Source organism: Micromys minutus (genome assembly GCF_963924665.1).
Source record: "Micromys minutus genome assembly, chromosome: 1".
NCBI classification, from domain to species: Eukaryota; Metazoa; Chordata; class Mammalia; order Rodentia; family Muridae; genus Micromys; species Micromys minutus.
In genome coordinates, this window is record NC_137969.1 from 226444217 (window position 1) to 226456842 (window position 12626).

Consider the following 12626-nt stretch of genomic DNA (forward strand, 5'->3'; position numbering starts at 1 on the left):
CTCTCCCACAAAGGAAGAGAGAAGAAGGGAAGGCTAGAAGAACCACGTTGCATCGGATCCCCTACCCAACCAAGCTGCCGTCACAGCCAGGCTCCTATTTTTAAGACCCTTTAATGGATCTATATTTACCATGTTTTAAAATTTTTATTCATGGAAATTTACACAAGTTGTTTGGCTGAAGTCTGAAACTTATTTCAGGACAGTGCGTCTGCTATGTGTATGAAGCCCCATCAGCCTCCGCTGTGCCTGGTCTCTCTTCTGCCAGGCCACCTGTCCTCATCTCCAAAGGGGAAAGAATCCGAACCCAGATGCAAAGCTGGACTTATGAAGCCGACCCAAGCCAGATGCAGTGCTGTGCGTCCACAGTCCTGGAGGAGGCCAAGGTGGCCAAACCCAGAGATTCACAGCTCATCTGAGCATTGGAGACATGGAGAATTAAAGCAAGAGAACACACACACACACACACACACACACACACACACACACACACTGGGGTCAGGAGGGGAGGGAGACTGAGCTACTTTTTTTTTGGTTTTAGATATTTTTATTTCTTCAATTTTTTATTATCAGGAGTGACTGAAATAAAACAAATATAATTGAGACCCATCATTATTGTCATTATGGAAATGGTTTTAAGAGAAAACTGGTCAGATGAATATTATTGCTTCTCACTTTTCAACTGGTAAATAGTTGCCGTTGACAACAGACAAGCCCAGAGAATCTGTCCAGAATGTTCAAGAATATGGTATATTATACAACATGCCAGTTCTCGGGGAGAACACCCAGGACATAATTATGTGCACGTCTTGATCTCATCATACAAGCACAAAGGCACCACCCATGCCTCTGAGAACGTTGGACCATGCGCCCTTGATAAAGGCCTTGCTTCCTTCATCACGAGCGATCTTCCGCCAGCAGTCAAGCGTGCCTGTATACATGATATCAGTTCCTCTGCCTCCAGACTGCATCATCATGCGATGGCGCACCGTCAAAAGGGTAAGAAGTCAGGCCAGCAACGGCAGTGACAGACTGTGCAATCATCCAGCTGATGAAGATGTGGGTATTCTTGGGATCCGGGAGCATTCCCTTTGCAGTGTCATAGATACCGAAGTAGGCAGCTCGGTAGACGATAATGCCCTGTACTGACACATTAAAGCCTTGGTACAGGACCTTAATCCCATCAGATATGTAGACCATAACTAGGCAGTCACCAAGGCCTTTGAATTCCCTTTCAGCTCCAGCTTTGCCCACATCAGCTGCTAGACGGGTACGGGTGAGATCAAGCGGATACACAAAGCACAAGGATGTGGCCCCAGCGGGTGCTACCGCCGTCTTGGAGATGTCTGTGGCCACTCCACCGGCCAAGAAGTCCTTGGCGAAAGACACAGCGGCATCTGTCATGTTGAAAGCAAAAAAAAAAAAAAGAGGCAGGTGAGTGGGGGACAGGACAAGCTTGACAACCGGCTTTGACTCCCGGACTCTGGGGCCTGAGCTACTTCTAAACAGCATTGTTGTATATACTTGTGATCTCAGCACTTGGAGGTAGATATGGGAAGATTAGAGGTATATGGTTGAACTGGAGAGTTGGCTCAGTGGTTAAGAGCACTGACTGTTCTCCCAGAGGTTCTGGGTTCAAATCCCAGCAACCACATGGTGGCTCACAATCATCTGTTATGAGATCTGGTGTCTGATGAAATTTGATGCTCCTGCAAAAGGGAAAAGGAGGAAAAGTTTACTTTGACTCACAGCTACAGAGGTCTATGATTGTCTTGCTCCATTGGTGTGGGGCTCATGACAGGAAGAACTGGTACAGCAGAGCTTCCACTAACGGGAGCAAGGAGAGTGCGGTGGGAGCTACCTTGCCAGCAGTGACCCCCCCTTCCATACAGGTACCTAACATTAATGCCATCAAATTCTGAATCCTACTGATAGCCTACAGGACACAATCACCCCTCAGTGAGTGGGTCCACCAAGTAGCTAGCAAGAGAGTAAGCTTCAAATTGACCCTTTTGGAAGGATGTTCATCTCCAAACCATGACAGGAATGAAGAAAAGGTCACTTCCCGGATTTTAGCTCCTGGCTGCTACCATGTGGGACATCACACCCCAGGTTCCTGGGCTCCTGAAACTCCACCTTTATCACTTGTACAGATGGTTATTGCTCCAAAGCCCCCTTCAGGAACTGTGGGGTCAGGAGAGCTTCTAGCCTTAAATCTGACTGTACTGACCTTTCTCTTTTTTTTTTCATTTAAAAAATATTTACTTTAATGTCAAAATGAAGACGTAGTTATACATTGTTGAATTACATAAACAGACTATTTTCTCATTGATGATTTGAGAATTTCACATAATATGGGTTCAATTTTTAATCATATTTACCTTCCCTTACCTTTTGTGACTCAGTCCATTTCCTCTACTCACCCCAATTTGAATCCTTACTTTTTATTTTTGTTATTTATTTAATGTTTCACTTAAAATATAATTTTTCCTCTCTTCTCTTCCCTCCCTTCATCCTATTACATATTACCTTCCCCCAAATTGATGATTTCTTTGTCTTTGGTTATTATTGTTACATATATAGAGATGCCCAAGTACATAGATACAGCCTGCTGGGATAATTTTCATTGCTTGTACACGTATGGTTTCAAGACTGAGTGATTGTATTGGATAACCAATCAGGGGCTCTCTCCTGGGAGATGCTAATTTCTTCTCTGCAATGCTTAGTTGTTTGTAGTCCTTGGAGATTTTAGCATGGCTGTTGATACTGTCATTGTTCACTTCCTGTTTAAGCAGCTGTTTCTAGAGACAGTTCACAGATGCCTTCCTGGTCCATTGGATCTTACAATCTATCCAGTCCCTCCTCATTTAACCTGCTACCTCCACTATGACCAAACCAGAAGAACTACTAGCTGTATTTTTTGTTTGTTTTGATTTCTTGTTGGTTTGTTTGTCTTTTAAATCCATCAATAGAAGTAGGTGTGTGTGTGTGTGTGTGTGTGTGTGTGTGTGTGTGTGTGTGTATCTATATATATATAGATATACACACATACTTGGATGTATGGCCTTTCACTTGGTCTGCCCAGTAGGGACCACACACTTAAAAAAAATGAATTATCTCTTTTTGTACTGGCCTTTCTAATAGGTATACTGAGCCATTTTATTCCAGGTTATTTCTTGCTATAGATTTAGCTTGCCCTTGGATGAGTCTAGGCATCCGTTGCTACCTGCTGAGACAAATCCAGTCATTATAAAGGATCAATTTATGTTAAACCTCATGTAGGAAGTCGTCTGGTTGTCACTAGATCCACCTCTCTCTCTCCCCAAGTCAGTGACATACCAGAGAGGAAATCACTTTTTCTGCTAACTGCACTCCTTCAGGGCAAGTAGGCAGTCGCTTGCTTTAACTCTGTGTAATGGAAGAGCCCACAATGGACACTCCTTCAAAACAGGATCTGAGCCCATTCCAGACAGTAGCTCCAGCAGAAGGCTCCCTGTAATGAAATAATTAAATCTTTACCCTGTTTGAGGCCTTCTACTCCAGCTTGGCAGCTGAACGGTCTAATTCATTCAACACACACACACAGCCCCAGTACCATGCAGCATCCTCCGAGGAGCCTGAGACAGAAAAAGAAAGAAAGAAAGAAAGAAAGAAAGAAAGAAAGAAAGAAAGAAAGAAAGAAAGAAAGGAAGGAAGGAAGGAAGAAGGAAGGAAAGAAGGAAGGAAGGAAAGAAAGAAAGAAAGAAAGAAAGAAAGAAAGAAAGAAAGAAAGAAAGAAATTACAGGCTAAGTGGAGAGGCCAAGGGGCAGCACAGACATCAATCACAGCATACCCCAAAGATTCGTGGAAGGGCATGGGGAGGGGAATTGGAGAGGACCAGGCATGTGAGGAGAGAGGAAGCAGTCACAAGAAGTCTGGAAAGTATCTCCGAGTCATACCAGCACAGCCTGACAGTGAGTCTATTTAAGGACAGCCCCAACAAAGAAACCTTATTAGCCAAAGCTATCAAAATAGACACACTTACTAAATATGTAGTCAGACTTCTCACTCCCCCTGGGCTCCATATAGAAACATCTTACAGAAATAGTTTTCTTTTTTAATGTACTCTAAGATACACAGTGACATTTCTGTTTGTAAACTAGTCAGGTATAGTGGCACATGACTGACTCAGGGGGACTGTCATAGTAAGACCCCATGAAAACAAAAGAGCAGGGGCGGAGTTGGCTCAGTGTTTAAGAGCACTTGATGTTCTTGAAGAGGAACCTGGTTCAATTCCCAGATCTATATGGTAGCTCACAACCATCTGTAATGGGATCGGATGCCCTCTTCTGGTGTGTCTGAAGACAGAGACAGTCTGAAGATAAGCTACAGTATACAGTGTTCTTGAAGAGGAACCTGGTTCAATTCCTAGATTTACATGGTGGCTCACAACCATCTGTAAAGTACAGTCCCAGGGGATTCAACACTATCTTCTGACTGATGCTGGCACCGACCACAAGCAGTCAAAACACTCATCCACATAAAATAATAAAATACAAATTAATAAATAAAATATAAATAAAATAAATGAATACATCTTTTTTTTAAAGCAAACTAATTGAAGTGCAGATGGCAAGCAATTTACCATTATTAGAGCACGGTGATGAGAGTCAGACATAAAAATTGGGGTCTTTCTGGGAACCTGACATTGATTTCACAAATGGCTGGCCCATAGGAGTTATGTGTCACCGCATATCAGCCCTCCAAAATTCACTCACCACCTAGAACAATAACCGTACATTTGCTTAGGGTTCTACACTCGTGGCTCACCCGAGTCTCACCCAGCATCCTTCATGGGTCCGCTGTCTTCTGGGTCTATTGGATCAGAGTTATCTAAGATACCCTGACTTGCTGAGGTCTTGGTTCTGGCTGCCATCAGCTGTTCCTCTCAGCCGATGTCATTCAGTAAGTAGCCTGCTTCTGTCTCAGGCGGCTGCCAGAGTGAGCCAAGAGGAACCTTTCAGAAGCTACAAGATCTCTGTCAGTAGTCTCCCAGGACATGCTCAGAGAGACAACCTTGTAAGGAAGCCATCTGTGGAGCCAGGGAGAGGCCTGGAAAAAAGACTTTGTCAGACTCTTTAATCTTTTAGACTCTAAAACTGGGAACGTTAATTTCTGGGTGTTTTTTGTTTGTTGGTTTGTTGTTGTTGTTTGAGACAGGGTCTCTCTGTGTAGCCCAGGCTGTCCTGGAGCTCACTCTGTAGACCAGGCTAGCTTCAAACACAGAGATCCACCAGCCCCCACCCACAAGTGCTGGGATCAGAGGTATGCAACACCGTGCCCAGCTGCAATTTTTGCCTTTTAAGCCATGTGGCCTGTGGTATTTTGTTATGGCAGCAACCTGTTTAGGCTATTTACAGTCCAGGGCTCTGAAGCTGCTAAAAGATTTGTGAACATGTGTTTGTGTGTGGGGATGGACTTTCATTTCTTCTGGGATACTTCTGTAAAAAGTGGGATGAGCAGGCTGTATCACACATGTGCATTTACCTCTTAAAGAAACCAGCGGATCCTTTCAGCCTTTCATGGTAGCTAGTTGGGGTTCCTACCAACAGAGAAGGAGCTATGACCTCACTGCCTTACCAGTCTTCCCTTTCCATTGTGATCATGCTGGTGACTTCGTTGTGGGATTAATTTGCATTTTTCTAATGACTCATGGCATCTGTACTTTTTTTAAAAAATCATCTTCCTATAATCTTTAGTGAACGATCTGTCCAAATCTTTTGCCCTTTAGATACTGGTTCAGAGTTAATTAAATGTAAATTTGAATAAGTGTTAGTGTGGAAATCAGATCCAGAATCTTACTGCCTCTCTGGGTTCAGCGGACTCAGGAGACCAGAACTTCTAGAAAGAGACAGCAGGCATCAAAACCTTGGGGGGAGGGGGGAGATCTGAGGGTGAAGAGAACATTCAGGTCTAAAGATAGCTTCTGGCATCTCCATGCTTTTGCCTCAGCTTGTCCCTGAAGCTTTCCTAACCCCCACTCACCCCCCTTGCTACCGTGAGCACCAACTTCCTCCAGCTCCTCCAACAGCCCCATCCTTTTGACACTTTTGACAATTTCCTGGGCCAGGAGAACGTCAGCCTCTGTCCCTCTTCCCGGAAACTCACCAAGCCTGTGGGCAAACCCAGAGCCGCCGGTGAAATGTGCCCAGATAAGATTTGGCCCAGCGAGCTGTCTGGGAGCATCAAGCAGTGTCTAAAACATAGTCAAGGGAGGACCTTGGAGGGGAGGAGGGATGAGGAAGGAATGAGGAGAGATAGGAGCTAGCCTGCACCGCGACACGGAGGGAGGGCTAAAATCAAGGACACTGTGTTCAGCGGTGGATAGCCCGGTGGTGGAAGGAGATAAGCGGGCAACGGTGCGGGCCAGAGCAGAAGAAATGATTAAGGACTAGGCGTCTGAGTTATGAGGCTGATTTAATAGAAGGTCGCTGAAGCTAATTTTCCATCCGAGCCTAAAAGGAAACACTGGTAAAAGATAAAAGCTCGAAGAGCAGACATAAACGGCAGCTTGTCTGGCAGGGCTGAGTAAAAAGACCGTGTTTTCTGCATTAAGAGGACAGGCTTTGATCTGAATATGTCTCTCTGTGTTGTAACAAGCCTCTGGGTGACACTTTTCCATTCCATGATCCTCTTCTCTCTCTCTCTCTCTCTCTCTCTCTCTCTCTCTCTCTCTCTCTCTCTCTCTCTCTCTCTCTCCCTCTCTCTCTCTCTTTCTTTTTTCTTCTCTCATACAGTCCTCCCTATGGTGGCCTCCCCTCCCTCCACTCCTCCCAGTTCCTCCCAGCTCCACCCCACCCTGCCCATCCACTACTCCCCCGTTTCCCTTCAGAAAAGAGCAGCTTCCAATCATGTTGACAGAACACCAGCATAAAACAAAAAATGAAGTAAGACTAGGCACAAACCCTGATGTCAAGACTGGAGACAGACAACCCACTAGGAGAAAGGGGGTCCCAAAAGCAGGCAAAAGAGTAAGAGATACCCCCATTCCTTCTGCCAGTGAGTCCTACGAACACCCCAAGCTAAACAACCACAGCGTGTGTGCAGAGGACCTACTGCAGACCCATGAAGGATCCACCGTTCCTGTTTCAGTGTGAGTCCGGCTTAGTTAATTCTGTTCCACTTCTCTCTTCTTCCCATTTTTTTTTCCGTTTTAGGTCTGATGGATGTTAAATTACAGGTGAAGCCTCAGATCTTCCAGTTCTTATCTCTGAACCTGTCAGAGAAATCTTTCTGCCTGAGCCACGTGCTTGAGTCCCAATACATTCTTTCTGCTTCTCGCAGTTGTCTGCGTCCGTGGTGTATCACAATCCCCCATCCCCCAACCCATTCTGTTCCTCTTCGAACCAGGCCTTTTCCTCAAGCCAGGAGCGATAATAAACAATTCTAATTTCACCTCTCAGAGCAATCTCCCAGAGCATCTGGAAGATTCCCTCCTCCTTGTTGTTTTTTAATTATTCTTCGTTGGAACCACTCTGGACCAATCACATTGCCTCAGTGAGCACGCTTTGGAGATAACGATTTTGTTAATCTGCCAACTCGGACGAGCCAAGCTGGGCATTTCTGTGAGGGTTTTTTGGATAAGCTTTCCATTTAAATTGGTGAACGTTGAGTGGAACAAATTAGTCTCTAGCCTGTAGTAGGCTTGCCCCAATCTGAAGTCTCAACTAGAGCCAAAGGCTACCCTTCCCCAGGCATGCGCGGTTCTCCACCATACTGCCTCTGAACCTCGTCCAGAAAGCCAGCCCTGGGATCAAAGGCGTGGACCACCATGTCCAGCAGTCTCTTTCTATTTAATCATTTCTCTCACAGTTAAAAGATCTTGTTTGGAAAGAGACCCCAGTGACAATGTCACATGTAATCATCAGCCTTGGTAGAAAGAGATATTTATAAAGTAAGAGAGTACCCACGTCCTCAGCAGACTGCTTTATCAAGTGTCTGTCCATTTACATGTGATACAAGATACACATTATACAAAGACCTTTTCACAATCACACTCAATGTCCAATGGTGATCATTTATTGAGCACCTACTATGTATATGATAAAAGACTACCTGCATAAAACTGTTACTCCATCAACAAGCCTGTTAGGTGGAATATTATTATAAAGAATTCATTTGATCTTCTTCCATACCTCGTTCCTAGGAAGCAAATTGAATCTTTAGAATTTCCCAAGTGATCCCATTGTCCCTGCCGTTCACAGTGATCCCTGGGGCTTTGCTTAGGTTGAAGTGACACAGATGACATTTGTTCACTCAGGAAAGACCAACCATGCAGTTAGAGGGCTGGAACCTTGGGCTCGTGCTGAGAGTAAACAACAGAACTTGGGAGGAGGGCAAAAGTTGAGTTTTCTCACGTGACTGGTGTCTGGTGCAACCATGACCATGAAGTGAGACAGAAGGAGTGACTCTAGCCAGACACACCTTCCTGAAGGTGCAATTTCAGATCTCAGAAGCTGGGCAGTGTCACATCAGCCTGGTTAGTGCTTGGACCGTAGGAACTCTGGGTCATGGCGTTCAGGTGGACTTAGCACCAATGGATTGTGTGCTTTAGAACTGTGAACACAACCGCACTCACATCTACCACATTAAAAACCAAACCCTAAGATCTGCCCATGCGAATGAATCACAGATGCATCCTACTGAGTAAAAGGGAACAGAGTTACAATGTCATGTGTTGTACGGTGTCCTCAGCATGGCACACTTACACAAGTATAAGCTGTGTGGCACTGGTATCCGGGCAAGGGAGTCAGGAAGAGTGTAACACTTGCCGGTAGCAAGTACATTTGTTAAAGCTCAGAACAGGAGTGGGAGAGGATCTGCCTAGTCCCTGCAGCAACTTGATGTGCTGGGAGTGGGTGAGGTGTTTCCAGAGTGGGCTCCCCATTATCAAAGGAGAAGGGGAGGGAGGGATGGGGAAGCGTGTGTGTAAGAGGGTATTGGGAGGACAGGGGAGCTGATACTATTGGGATGTAAAGTGAATAAATTTTTTAAAAACCCCTCACAACTATACACTAAATAAAGTAACTTTTCCTATGAATAAATTTTACTATAAATAGATCTGTGCTATCCATTTTCAATATCCATAACGGAAGACCTGAGATATAGATTATTTATTTAAAAAGCCTAGTTTGACTCATGGTTCTGGAGGCTGGAAATCAAAAAACACGAGTGTCATATCTGCTCGACTTCTGGCAAGGGCCTCATGATGCAACAGCATAAGGTGAGAAGAGAAGAGAAGAGAAGAGAAGAGACAACCAGACGCTGTGAAGGAGGGGCAGGGTAGTAGCAGGAGGAGAGTAATAGGCCCTTCCTGAAGGCTCCATTTCCAGGACCCAAACTTATTCCATAGACCCTCCCTGCTGCACCAAGAATACAGGCTGCAAATGCTTAGACTACCGTGTGTGTGTGTGTGTGTGTGTGTGTGTGTGTGTGTGTGATGGTCAGCTTTCACTGTCAACCTAAAGGGACCTCAAACCACTCGGGAAGAGAGCCTCAGTGAGGAATCGTCCACAGTGTTAATTGGAGGCATGTCTATGGGGAGTTGTCTCAATTAATCAATTAAGTTAATTGATGTGGGAAGATCCAGCCCACTATGGGTGGCATCGATTCCTAGACAAGGGGTCCCTCCCTGTATATGGGAGGACGAACTGAGCTGAACACAAGTCAGCAAGGGCGTGCACAAGTGTGCATTTCTTTCTCTCTGCGCTGACTGACTGTGGGTGTGCTGGCTGTTTGAAGTCCCTGCTTTCACTTTGCCACAATGATGACCTGGACTCGAAAGCTGAAATACACCCTGTTCTCTCACAAGCCGCTTCTCGTTGAGGTTTTTTTCCCCTATCACAGCAATAGAAATAAAACTAGGACAGGAGGACATTCATTTCAACAGCAAAATGATGCCTTAAAAAAAAAAAACTGTGTGTGTGTGTGTGAGTGTGTGTGTGTGTACCTCCTCATATGCAAAGCCTCACCTAACATGTGTGTACATATGTATGAACACATGTTCTTCCTCACATGCAAAGTCTTGCCTAGTATGTGTGTGTGTGTGTGTGTGTGTGTGTGTGTGTGTGTGTGATGGTTCAGTGACTTGAAGTGCCTGCTGCACAAGCCTGATGATCTGAGCTCAGCCCATGGATCTACAGTGGAAGAAAAGAATGGACTCTTCTCTCCCTTTGTCCTTTGTCCTTTGACCCCCACACACGCGCTGTTATCACACACACATACACACACACAAATATATACTCCCACACATATGCTCATACATACATTCACACATCCCCCCCCCCCCCCTCTCTCTCTCTCTCTCTTTCTAAAAACAAAACAGGGGAACACTGGCCTCTGGAACACTACACTTGTCCTATGCAGCAATATGTATTAGCTAACATGAAGGAAGGGTAAAGATATGAAGAACTGAAAAATCACAATGCTTTGATTAAATGTCATCATCATTATCACCATCATCACCAACCTCAACCTGTCACTATGGTCTCATGATTTGTCCCTCCTGATTGTCCTCTCCTGCCTTAGTCCCCACCTTGTCAAGCGGGTTGAGCCTCTTATCTACACTGTCACTCACCTCGAGGAAGCTAAGGCCAGTGCTGTGTGCCACGGTATCGCCTGTGACACTCTCCATGATGATGTCAGAGTAGAGCTGGCTCTGGGCAGAGGCTGGATAAGGGGCCTCCCTCCTGAGCAGCTCCCTATGCTGACCTTGGGCTGACTCCATTAGTAATGGTGATATTGCACAAAAACTTGTTATACTTTTAGGGACCCAGGAAATACTTTGAATTTCTTCTAAAATTAGAAGAAAAGCATCCACTTTTGAGAGGAAAAAAAGGCTTAGTAAGTACTATATTTCAGATATTGAGTGTTTTCCTAAAACCTAAGGGTTTGCTCCCCACATTGGAACTGTAGGAAAGAGGTGGGACCCTGAGATGTAGAGTCTGATGGGAGGTCCTTAGGTCACTGGGATTTACCCTTGGAGAGGAGAGTAGGACCACAGCCTGCTCCATGGTTCATGACATGAATGGTTTTGCTTCACAACATACATACTCCCACTACACTGGCTGACTTGATACAAAGCAAGATATATCTGGGAAGAGAGAATCTTAGTTGAGAAAAATACCTCCATAAGACTAGCCCATGGGCAAGCTTTGCAGACATTTGTTGATTAATGATTGATAAGTGAAGGCCCAGCCCGCTCTGGGCAGTGCCACTACAAGGGAGATTCTGGTCTTAGATGACATAAGAAAACAGGCTGAGCGAGGAGCACCCCTCCATGCCTCAGCTTCAGGGCCAAACTCCAGGTTTCTGCCTTGGGCTCCTTGTGTGCATATACTTCCTTCTGTGATGAACTGGGATGTGGTGTGGAATGAACCCTTTCCTCTGCAGTTGGCTTTTGGGTGTGACCCTGAGATACCCCTTGTACTGTGCTGTCTAATCTCAAGCTGAAAGGTCATGGACTGGCATGCCCAAACTGTGAACCCAAGGTGGACCCTTTATCTTTATAGTTTGATGACCCCCCCATGCACTTGAAAGTTGACTAAAATAATATGTAATAGTAATGTGTTCACTTTGTATAAATATAGTTATAAAGTACATGTTTAAAATGATTGTGTGTTGTGGTTCGATGTCCTCTGCTTTCTCCTTCTCTGGGTGTCCACACTGGGCAGGAAGGATGAAGCAGAGTCCAAAAAGGGCAGGGCTCTACGCTGACTTGGAGCAAGTGGAGGCAGGAAGAAGGTCTCTCCCCACCAATTATCAATAAAACGACTCTCAGAGACAATCTTAGTTTGTGCATATACCTTCATTCAGAGTGCGCTTGAACGTATACACATTATTTGGGGTGACCCAAGGGTTATATAGTTTAGGGGGAGAAGGCAAGAATATCCAGGGTGGGTAAAGGTCAGTAGCTAAAGTCTTCAGGTTATGGAGATGCCTCAGGAGTATGGTGAGGCATTCCAAAAATCCCAGGTGCAGGACTACGTGACATTTCTCAGGTAGACAATGTGGGGGTCTGGGATCCCTCAGAGGAGAAGCAGCCTTGCTGACAAAGGGAGTCTGAAAAAAGCTTTGTACTGAGCTCAGGGCTGTCTGTCTGGTCATGTCAGACTGCGACCTTAGCAGCAGGACTTCCCAACATTGTATATGTGAAACAAGGGCTCCAAAAGGTGAACGTACCCCAGGTTCTTTTAAAATCATAATGCAGCTCTTCCTAAGGCTTCTTTCTGTGTCTGTAGCCTACAAAGTCTCTCTGGAATAACTAGGTCAGCTTTTAGCTGTCTACCACTCAGCCAGAAGGGGCCAAACCCAATCAGACAGTGCCGCTCTGGCCTCTCTGTACCCCCTCCTCCTCTACGATTCTTCTAGACTTCTCAGATTTTAAAGTGGAACTCAAGCCAGCAAACAAATATCCATCTCCAACCAGTCCTTGCTTTTAACTGCGACATTGCTATACCTACAGCTTTTCAGCCTGAAATCTTATACTGAAATTAAATAAAATTATTTAATTAAATTAGTGCAGTGTTTTTCTTTGATTCTCCCAATTCAGAAAATTATTCTATTAATGTTAATACCTACAACCTTTCTT

The 12626-nt window shown here is 45.0% G+C and overlaps 1 pseudogene across 1 annotated transcript; it reads right to left on the reverse strand.

The window, feature by feature from the left end:
• Positions 1–815: 815 nt before the first annotated feature.
• LOC308417601 (ADP/ATP translocase 2-like) lies at positions 816–1401 on the reverse strand (annotated as a pseudogene). Its single transcript has one exon. The product of its transcript is annotated as an ADP/ATP translocase 2-like (transcript).
• Positions 1402–12626: the final 11225 nt, after the last annotated feature.